Below are 12,019 nucleotides of genomic sequence, written 5' to 3'. Positions count from 1 at the left end.
GAGCTGGCAAATTGGATACAAAATTTGCTTGGTGATAGGAGGCAGAGGGTGGTAGTGGAAGGTTGTTTTTCAGTTTGGAGGCTGGTGACCAGTGGTGTGCCGCAGGGATTGGTGCTGGGCCCTCTATTGTTTGTCTTATATATTAATGACTTGGATGTGAATGTAGGGGGCATGATTAGTAAGTTTGCAGATGACACCAAAATTGGTGATATAGTGGACAGTGAAGAAGGTTGTCTAAGGTTACAACAGGATATAGATCAACTGGGACAGTGGGCAAGGGAGTAGCAAATGGAATTTAATTCAGACAAGTGTGAAGTGATGCATTTTGGGAAGTTAAACCAGGGCAGGACATATACAGTGAATGGCAGGGCCCTGGGGAGTGTGGTTGAGCAGAGAGACCTTGGGGTGCAAGTACATAGTTCCCTGAAAGTGGCAACACAGGTAGACAGGGTGGTGAAGAAGGCATATGGCATGCTTGCCTTCATTGGCCGAGGCATTGAGTGCAGAAGTTGGGACGTCATGTTACAGTTGTACATAACGTTGGTCAGATTGCATTTGGAGTACTGTGTGCAGTTCTGGTCGCCGCACTACAGGAAAGATGTGATTAAGCTAGAGAGGGTGCAAAAAAGATTCACAAGGATGTTGCCTGGTTTGGAGGGCTTGAGTTATAAAGAGAGATTGGATAGGCTGGCTCTGTTTTCCCTGGAGCAAAGGAGGCTGAGAGGGGACATGATAGAGGTATATAAAATTATGAGAGGGTAGACAGCCAGAGTCTGTTTCCCATGGTAGGGGTGACTCAAACTAGAGGCAAAGATTTAAGATGAGAGAGAGGAGGTTTAAAGAGGATCAAAGGGGTAAATTTTTCACACAAAGAATAGTAGGTATCTGGAATGAGTTGCCTGAGGAGGTGGTGGAGGCAGGAACAGTAGCAACATTTAAGAGGCATCTGGACAGGTACTTGAATGAGCAAGGCATAGAGGGATATGGAATTAATGCAGGCAGGTGGGATTAGTATAGATTGGCATTATGGTCGGCATGGATGCAGTGGGCCGAAGGGCCTGTTTTTATGCTGTATGACTCTATGACTCTATGACTGATGCCCAGAAAAAAGTTTGGGGAAAACATTCCTTTCCAGCCACTTTCATGGCACAAATGGGCTCTTCAGCGGTGGCGCCAAAGGTGGAGGATACAATGCTAGCAGCATTTCAAGGCCGTTCAAATATGAGGCCCAAACATCAGTACGAAAGGAGAACCACAAACAAAATGAGTGAGGATAGAGACCCTTTGGCAGCTATAACAGACGGCAGGAATAGGGTAATTATGGCAGAAGGATGAACCCCAGGAATAACCAAGAGGTGGTCAACAGGTATTTCCGATGTGACTCAAAGTATCATTACGTGTTGCATTGTGCAAAAAGGATTAATAGGGTTTTTGAGATGACACATGACGTGGAAGGTTCGGACGGCGAGCATGACACTAATAAATCAGAAGGAATTGTTCTGGTCACGAGAAGCTTCAGTCCGATAATGAGTGTCCGAGTCACAGAATCGTTCAATTGTGCAGTACTAGACAGTGGGTGTACGTCTACAGTATGTGGAGTGGACTGGTTAAGGTGTTACATGGATTCTTTAAGTAAGGAAGACCGAAGTAAGGTCAAAGAATACGACAGTTCTACCTGTTTCAGGTTTGGGATGACAACATGTTAAAATCACTAAAAAGAGTGGTAATTCTGTGTAAAATAGCAGGGGTAAACCATTTTATTAGTATGGATGGAGTATCCAGTAAAATATCTTTGCTGTTAAATAAACCATCTATGAAAAAGGCTCAGATGAAATCGATATGGAAAGTGATTGGGAAATCTGTAGCTTTGCAGCTTACACAGTCGGGACATTATTGTATTCCTTTAGCGAGAGCTAACATCTCTAAGCAGGATGTTAAAGAAGTGTTAATTGCATCCGGGGGTAGAGATTTAAAGGAGAAAAGGCAAATTATTTCAAATTACATCAACAGTTTGCACATCCATCTTGTCATAGGTTGAAGATTCTGTTAAAAGATGTAAGGGTAATAGATGATGACTACACTAAACTTATCAACGATATCAGTGGAAAATGTGATATCTGTAAAAAAAATACAGGAGGGTGCGATCGCATCCCATAGTGAGTCTCCCATTAGCAAGGGAGTTTAATGAAACCGCAGTGATGGACTTGAAGGTATGGGATGAAGACAAAAACATTTTTTTTCTACACTTTATAGACTAGATTCAGTCTGTCAATGGTAATTTATAGTAAAGACGAAAAAGTAATAGTGGACAAGATAATGGAAAGGTGGATAGGAATGGGAGCAGTGGCTAGATTTCTAACTGATAATGGGGGGGAATTCACCAATGATGAGTTCAGGAGCATGTGTAAAAATATAAATATTGTATCAATGCACATCAATGCAGAAAGGCCTTCTCGCTTTGGGATTTGTGCGAGAAATCACGCTGTAATTGACAAAATGCTCTGAAAAAGTTAGCCGACCAACTAAATTGTAAATTGGTGACTGCTCTGGTGTGGGCTGTACATGCGAAAACACGCTTCATATGGTTGGGGGCTACAGCCCCTATCAATTAGTTTATGGCAGGAATCAAAAAATACCTTCGGTAATGTGGGATCATCCCCTGGTTTTAAAGGGGACTACAATTAGTTCAATTTTAGCGCAACATTTGAATGCCATGCATGCAGGGAGAAGAGCATTTATTAAGGCGGAGGTTTCAGAAAAAATCAGGAGAGCTTTGAGGTATTGGATCAGGCCATCAGAAAAGAATTTTAATACTGGGGACATGGTGTATTGCAGAAGAGAAGGGCAGAAAGATTGGAGAGGCCCAGGAAAAGTTATAGGCACTGATGGCAAAACGATAATTTTGCAACATGACAACCAAACCGTTAGAGTACATTTCTTGCGGCTTATTGGCAGTAATTATACATTGACAGAATCTGAACAAATGATGAACGCTGATGCTGCCCCGTGCACTTCGCATGCGCATATGTCAGACCTTTATGAGCTTCACATTGTGGCAGAAAATGGGCTGACAGTGAACCAAGTGATAGTGAACCTCCAGATAAGGCCACTTATCCCAAAGGTCAACTACTGAAAGTTGGGACTAGAATGACATATATGCCAGAAGGGGCTAGTGAATGGACGGAATCCACCATTATAGGGAGGCCACAGGGAAATACAAACAGTGGCTGAATGTGCAAGACAAGGGACAGGATATCCGACCTATAGATTGGCAGAAGGAAGTGAAAATGTGGAAGACCAGAAAACGTAATGTAAGTTCAGACAGGGGGCCTGAAGATGATCATAATCCAAGGAAAAGATCACAAACTTGTGAGAGGAAGTCTGGTCATAGGAGGGATAGGTCGAGTAGTAGCAGTCCAGAAAGGGATGGGAACTCTAGTAGGGGATGTGGTTTTACAAGAGCAAGGACCAGAGAGCAGGCGAGGAGTGCCACAAGAAGTAGGAGCCCTTAAGATAGAGAAGCTCTAGTGGCTGCTAACGAGTTAGATGATAAGTTCGTAAAGGATGCAAAACAAAAAGAGCTTGATAGTTGGAGAGAGTTTGATGTATACACGGAGGTGTCCAATAGAGGACAACGAGCATTTTTCCATCGAAGGATCTATACAGAGAAAGTACTTCCCGATGGTACGTATAAAGCTCAGACCAGACTTGTAGCTTGGGGATTTAAGGAACTACTAGATGACCAAGAAGTTACAGTAAACTCCCCAACAGCAGTAAAGCAAGTTTGAGGATTTTCCTAGCCCTTTTAGCGACACACATGGGAATGTAGGTCCATTGACATCAAAGCAGCATTTTCGCAAGGGGAGAAATTCCAAAGGGAAGTATTTTTAAAGCCACCAAGCTGGAGATATAGAGGGGAAACAATAAAAGCTAAACAAGTGTGTTTTTGGGCTGAACGATGCATCCAGGGTGTGGTATTTTTCAGTTAGGTCTGTCCGACTAAAAGCTGTTTGTATTCAGCTAAAAGCAGATCTGGCAATGTTTTATTGGTACTATGAAGAAAAACTAGCAGGCATTTTCTTGATGCACGATGGGGAGGATCTGCGGCATTTGAGAAATTTGTGGTAGATAAAGTTCTACAGGAATTTAAAATTGGAATTCCGGCTTCTGAAGTTTTTAAATATACAGTGTTGAATATTAGATAGATTAAGTTGGGGGTAACTGTAAATCAACAGTCTTACCTAGAGAATGTTAATAGGATCCCGATAAATCGGGCCAGATCCTCACAAAAAGAGGACTGTGCAACCAGCCTAGTTAAAGAGCTTAATCGGGCAGTTGAACAGGTTGTGCATGCAAACTAGGCCGGATGCTTGCTATGATGGACTAGAATTGAGCACCATGCTGAAACATGCTCCTGTTGGGGCAGTGCTGAAAGCAAAGAAGGCATTGAAGAAATTGAGGTTAGACAAATGTACTCTCAAGTTTCCACCCATGGGTGACCCAGAAGAAATGAAATTAGTCATTTTTAGTGACGCCTTACACACTAATCTTCCCGATGATTATTCGAGCACAGCTCATTATATTTTTGGTGGGAAGGAAGGATAATTGTTGTCCGTTAGCCTGGGAATCAAAGAAAATAAAGAGGATAGTTAAAAGCACCTTAGCTGCGGAGACACTTGCACTGATAGTAGCGATGGATATGGGTATGTATTTATCGAGTATTTTAAAGGAACTCTTGTATAAGGGGCAACCAGAGAAATATTTTCCTATGGAATGCTATACAGATAACCATTCTCTGGGACAATTTCCATTCGACAAAAAGAGTCATGGAAAGGGATTGAGGATTGATCTCACCAGTATAAAAGAAGTATTGAAAAGAAAAGAAATTTCCAAAATAAAATGGGTTGGCGCAAGTTATCAGTTGTCAGATTGTTTTACAAAGAGAGGTGCTTGTTTAAAGAAATTGTTGGATGTCATAGAGTCATAGAGTCGTACAGCATAGAAACAGGCCCTTCGGCCCACCGCGTCCTTGCCGACCATAATGCCTATCTATACTAATCCCACCTGCCTGCATTAATTCCATATCCCTCTATGCCTTGCTCATTCAAGTACCTGTCCAGATGCCTCTTAAATGTTGCTACTGTTCCTGCCTCCACCACCTCCTCAGGCAGCTCATTCCAGATACCCACTATTCTTTGTGTGAAAAATTTACCCCTTTGATCCCCTTTGATCACCAATGGTGGAGCGATTAAATTCAGGGATGCACAAGAGGCCAGAATTAGAAGAGTACAGATATCTTCAAGGTTTGTGGGGCTGGAGGAGATTAGAGATAGTGAGGGACGAGGCCATGGAGGGATTTAAAAAGAAGGATGAGAATTTTAAAATCAAGACGTTGCTTGAATAGGAGCCAGTGTAGTTCAACGAGCACAGGGGTGATGGGAGAACGGGACTTGGTGCGAGTTAAGACAAGGGCAGCAGAGTTTTGGATAACCTCAAGCTTACAGAGAGTAGAACGTGGGAGACCAGCCAGGAGTGTGTTGGAACAGTGAAGTGTAGAGGTAAGATGCATTTTTCAGCAGGGGACATTGACCAGTGATTGGAATTGAGACCATGGATGAGGGTCTTCAGTTACGTAGAGAGACTACAAAAGCTGGGTTTGTTCTCTGCAGTGCAGAGAAGATTAAAGGGAGATTTAACAGAGGTGTTCAAAACCATGAACTGCTTTGAGTGTAGAGAGGGGGAAATTGGTACAAATGGTAACAGGGTGAGCAATCAGAAGATGCAGATTTAAGATAATTGGTGAAAGAAGCAGCAAGTAAAATGAGGAGAATTTTTTAAACGCAGCGAGTTATTGTGTTCTGGAATGCACTGCCTGAAAACAGATTGAGGAGTAACTTTCAAAAGGGAATTAGAGAAATATTTGAAGGGGAAAACTTCACAGGTCTAGGGGAAAGGGGTAGGGGAGAGGAATTATTTGGATAGCTCTTTCAAAGAGCTGGCAGCAGATGCAATGGGCTGAATGGCCTCCTTCTGTGTAATTCTATGATTCTATTGTTCAACAAAAATCCAAAGGACAGAGAATTCAGAATTGAATTCTCAACTGGTTTATTCATCTTTAGCTCAGGCTACACATAGTGAGTGATGATCAATTCCTCAAAGTATCTGAAGGAATTCATCCCCACCAGGGGATCACCCATAACTCGCTCAAACATATTGAGTCAGCACAATATCCAAGCAACACTGGCAAGAATTCAGCAGTGTCAATGTATACAGCGATCAGATCGGGGTAGAAGTCATTTTACTTGTTGCACAGCCTAACTCATCAAAAACGGCTACAATCTAAGTGACTGGGTCGAGAACATGGTAAAGATTGGAATTATGATGGCATGCTCCTGAGCCTCTTCAGTCATGTTTGGGCCTAGTGCTAGAAACGTGGCTGAAAGGCAGGATGGGAAATTACAGGACCTGGCAACCTTTAAAGGGCTGCAGTGATAAAAAGATGCAACTAAGTTAAGCTCTGAGTCTGCAAATGGGGGCAATTATCTTTTCACCTTGAAACATTGGCCAGGATTTTCTCCGAAGGGGATAAGTCCTGATGTCGGGACCAAATGCAGGTCATGAGCTGGTCTGGGCAGGCAGCGGGACCGTGGCGGTAATATTCCTGGCGACAGCCTCCTAATTGGCCACTGTCAGGCCTGCCGTCCAGTTAAAGATGCCGGGCTGGCTCTCCACGTTGCCAGCCCAATCAGAGGGCTGGCAGGTCTGCAGCCTTGGAAGAGCCACCCAGAGAGGTGGCCACTACTGAGGCTGCAAGGAGAATGAGAGGGAGCCTCCATTTTGAGGCATTTTTGCAGTGGATTTAGAAGGTTTTTTTCTCTGCCATGCCCAGTCAGGCAAGCCCCGGCGATTGGAGGGGCAACCCCTCCTGTGGTGGCGTTGGGGCCTTTGGGGTGGCCTTTGCCATTTGGGCCCTCTCCTTGGGCCATGGAACCTCCAAATGCGATGACTTCTCCCTCCGGGAAGCAAGTGGGGGGCCATCTCCATGCAGCTGGCAACCTCCCCAAACAGTTGGGGGCACGGGGGCGGGGGGGGAGACTCCACTGCCAGCAAGATGCCGATAGCCTGGGGAAATGGCCCTCAATTGGGCTTTTAATTCACTGTTGGCCGCCTGCATCCGGTTGGTGGGCGGATGAGCTGCTGCCGTTCCCACCACCGGTAAAATGGCCCAGCGGTGAGGCTGCATCAGGAAGCCCTCCCAATGTGGCTCCTTGGCATTCTATCAGCTTCCCAAACACACCACCCAGGTAAAATCTCAACCTGAAGGCATAAACGTTTCCATTGCATATCTTGGACATTCTAAAGGTTCTTTAGGGGTGTAAAAATAGCAGTCAAAAGCAACTGGCAAGCAAAGTAAATGTGTAATCAGGAAAGAGGAGCAATTGCATAAATTGGACATATTCTCACTCAAAATGTGAAGCAGGAGAGGTGGTTATGTGTTTAGGATTTAAAAGGACTTAATAATGTAGACCATGACAAACTGTTTCACTTTGTCCCAAACCGTAGAAGCAGAGGACGCAGCCGATGGTTGAAGGGGGATAATTTCAAAACTCATCTGTGGAAACAATATTTCAGTGAGTGAGTGGTAAATCTATGGAACAGTCTTCCCGGGGATGGTTCAAACAGTTCGTATTGATTCAATCCAATGCATTTTGGGAGATTGTGACCTGGATTATGTTGTTCCACCACCGGGAGTGGCAGTGGCTGCAGAAAATGGCGGCCGTCCTGTGCGGGACCTGCGTCTCCAAGCCGCCGCGATTCTATGGTGGGCGGCCACTTAACAAACTGACAGTGGCCGCCCCCCAATCACGTGGCGGGGCAGCATCGGCAATGCTGTGAACGGTGTCACCTGATGCGGGAGCAGGTGCTGGCGTCATTTTTAAAAGGCTGCCAGCCCTGCAAACAAAATGCAGAGGTGGCCCCTTCCCCTCCTCGGTGGCACCAGCTTCTCATGGACTGGAAAGTGAAGGCGCGTGAGTGCCACACGTTGAGCTCAAGATCAGGAACGGATGGGAAGATTGCGGCGGATGACGTTGAAATGTATGCAGAGAGGTATTTTAAATATTTAAACTAGGATCCCGTCGCAGAGCGGTGGAAGTGCCGACACGGAGCTTCCCTGCCCCCGGGAAGATCGGGCCCCCCAATCCCGGCATCAGATTCCATGGCAGCCGCTGCCACTCTGATTCTCCAGCCCCTCCCGCCACAGAACCCGATGTCGGGCCGAGCACGAGATGCAGCCCCATATGTGAGTAATCTGAGACATGACATGTCTTACAGGACTAGTTCACTCCAGCTGGAGTGTTGTATCCAGTTCCGGGTACTGCACTTCTGGAAGGACGTGAGGCTTTGGAGAGGGTACTGAAGAGATTGACCAGGTATAAACACAGGAAAAAGCACACTGAACGCGTGAAGATTCCAGCTCAGTGGCTCTTTATTCCACTGGCACCAAACAGGAATGTACACTCGTGAAGACTAAAAACTTATCTTAAAGAAACAAACTTGCTACAGTGGATGGCCATTGCACACCACCCCAACCAGCATTACAGACTTGTTTGTTAAAAAAAAATAAGATGCAGGAATGCTTTGCTTCAGCAGGGGAGCATGTTTGTGATCCTGAACCTTTCTCTCTTGACCTTTTATCCCCACTCTTCGCAAGGGGGCTTTAGAGTTAAATACAGTACTTGAAGCACCAGAAGAATAAAGTTGAGAGCAGGCGGCTCATGGCCTTTCTGTTGTTAGTTTCACATAAACCCATGAGCCACAGATTACCCTGATATCCAGATTACCAGAGGCCTCTTCAACATCTCAGGGGTTCTCGATCTCTGGGGCCTCCGTGCTCCCTAGCTAGTCATCTGTGTCCCTTGGTAGCTGGATGCACACCCTAATTCCCTGTTGCCAACACCATTTCCTCATTGCCACTCTTAGGCTGCTCCCTCCCGTTCTTTCTTCTCCTGCCCACACTTTTGCCTGCTGCTCGTGGCTCTCTGGCTCCACCCCTGAACCTGCCAATTACTGGCCAGGAAGTGCGCACCCTGAGGAAAATGTCCAATGAAGCAGAAGTTGGTCCAAATTCTGAGGAAATGCTTGCTCATTGGTTCACAGCGGCTGATGAGGAGACAGCGCAACACTCCCACTTCACAGGGATGAGGGATTACAGTTACTTGGGTAGTCTGGAGATGCTGGGGTTGTTCTCCTTGGAGCAGAGAAGAGGCTAAGAAGATATTTGATAGAGACTTTCAAAATCATGAACAGTTTAGATAGAGTAAATGAAGAGAAACTAATTCCTATGGCTGAAGGGCCAATAACGAGAGGGTACAGATTTAAGGTGATTGGCAAAAGAGCCAGAGGTGACAGGAGAAAAACATTTTTATGCAACGAGAGGTTAGGATTTGGAATTCACTGCCTGATAGGATGGTGAATAAAGATTCAACAGTAACCTTCAAAAGGGAATTGGATGAATACTTGAAGGAGAAAAATTGCAGTGAAAGAGCGGGGGAGGGGGACTAACTGGATTGCTCCTCAAAAGAGCTGGAGCAGACGCGATGGGCTGAATGGCCTCTTTCTGTGCTGTACTGTTCTATGATTCTGATTCTATGGCAAGTGTTTGGCAGTTTGGGAGAAACAGATAACTTTGGACCTATGATTCCCAAAGCGTTCCACCATTTGACTTTTCCTTGCACCATGTGTGGGCCTGCTGTAGACACCATAATATTTGTAGCACAGAAACAGGCCATTTGACCCAACTGGTCCATGCTGGTGTTCATGCTCCACAAGAGCCTCCTCCCACAGATGGGTAATACTTACTGGAAAAAGCTTGATGCACAAGTGAAGGCAACCTACCAGGTGAAGTGGCCACCCAAATGACAAACCAAGAGTAATAAAAGAGGGCAATCACGCCAGCTATGATGTACTGGCTATACCATTAAGGAAGGATAAAAGAAGATAGAATTAAGCACTTTGGTGCAAGCTGAGGTTGAGGAGACACACCATCCTAAAAGATAGATGTCGGGAAGAACCCTTGTGAACAAAGAGACCAACCACCTCATTGTTCTGAATGCTGTGCAGCCCAATCACAGGTTGTATCTAATCTATTGAAGTTCATGGAACTATTACACTGATAATTCTATTAAGAATTGTGCCACTTAAACAAAAAAGCAAACGGTGTTGTGAAAATAATTGAATTTGTTTGATACTCATTACTCTACTCAGTGTATTAAGACTGAGAGGTGGGGAGGGGATTAATTTACAATATTCAACTTAATCCCAACCACAGCACAAACAATGGTATCTGTGCCAGTGGAGCACTGAGGTGTGAACGTGAATTATGTACTCAAGTCTCTGGAGTGGGGCTTCAAGCCACGACCTGCTGACAAAGTGGTGACATCTTATTCATAATTGCACTGACCGGTTCAAATCCTCGATTGAATTTCTTTTAGTCCGATGAGTTACCTAGGCAGAAGACTGGACACCCTGGAAATACAATGGGCCAGAATTTACTGCAGAAGTAACCGAAAGACTGTCAGTGCTCGTCATTATACATGTATGAGTTGGACAGCAACTTCTGGCAAGCACACATGTGCGGTTAAAGGCAGAAATTCAGAAGTTGTTATCCGGGATGCACTGTTCTGTCATCAACTTTTCAGAAACAGCATCTCGACGTCTCGTTTACTGTTCAAGTAAATTGAACAGTGTGAAATTTCTGTTCTGGCACCGTAGATACACACTAAACTCACCGCAAAACATTCGGGCTTGTCAATTCCAGTGTAATATCCTTTTATCAGCACCGTAAGTCTTAATTACTGCCAAAGAACCTCTCTGGCATTGAAAATTAACTTTTATAAGGGTGAAATCTTATTTCTTCAGCTTTTAATTGTTGTTGGTGATCTAAAAAACATTATTTTATTAAATTTTCCGTTCTGTGTCTTTTTTCTTCTCTGATTCAATCTTCCCTTCTTTTTTCACCTTCAGTATCTGATCTGACATTGAATTAATGACACTGACACTTCCTATTTCAGACTCTGAGCTGCTTCATCACCATTCTTCAATTTGTTTGGGCAAGAAGATACAGAGCTGCTTGCCCTGTTCGTGCAAGTCCCAGCAGCCTTGGAGAGGGTGCGGTGCTGTTTGGATCTCTAGTTTCTAGCAACTTCCACTGCAAAAGCTCATGGAAAGTACATGGGCAAGGCCAACTTTAATGAATAGCGTGCACCATTTGTTTGCTACTTATGGTAAATTCTGGCCTATTATCTCATTGGCAGCACCTTGCAGGTGAAAATAAAATGCAAGCAAACTGAGGCAGAATTTTTCTGATGTTTTCTTTTTGTTTTCAAGCCAAAGAAATGTTACTTAGCAGCACTCATTGCAATAAGACGTTGAATCTCCTGTATTTATTGGTTTGTTTAACTTCATTTAAGAATTTGTGAGCTCACTTGGTCTGTGACTGTGTTCCTCAACATTAATGATGAAAACCTGGTTGAAGCTAAAGCCATCCCACCTGACACAACAAGACAAACTATTTGTACAGCCTCCGGGCACTTGTTTCAAGCAAATTATTTTCTTATATTTTTAAACATAGAACATAGAACATAGAACAGGACAGCACAGTACAAGCCCTTCGGCCCACGATGTTGTGCCGAGCCTTTAACCTACTCAAGATCTAAGTAACTACCTACCCTTCATTCTACTATCATCCATGTACCCATCCAAGAGTCGCTTAAATGCCCCTAATGTATCTGCTTCTACTACCACCGCTAGCAGTGCATTCCACGCACCCACCACTCTCTGTGTAAAGAACCTACCTCTGACATCTCCCCGAAACCTTCCTCCAATCACCCTAAAATTATGCCCCCTGGTGATAGCCCTTTCCACCCTGGGAAAAAGTCTCTGACTATCCACTCGATCTATGCCTCTCATCATCTTGTACCCCTCTATCAAGTCACCCCTCATCCTTCTTCGCTCCAAT

The sequence above is a fragment of the Heterodontus francisci genome, chromosome 17, assembly GCF_036365525.1.
Source record: "Heterodontus francisci isolate sHetFra1 chromosome 17, sHetFra1.hap1, whole genome shotgun sequence".
Taxonomy (NCBI): Eukaryota; Metazoa; Chordata; class Chondrichthyes; order Heterodontiformes; family Heterodontidae; genus Heterodontus; species Heterodontus francisci.
Note: the sequence above shows the minus strand (reverse complement) of the source record.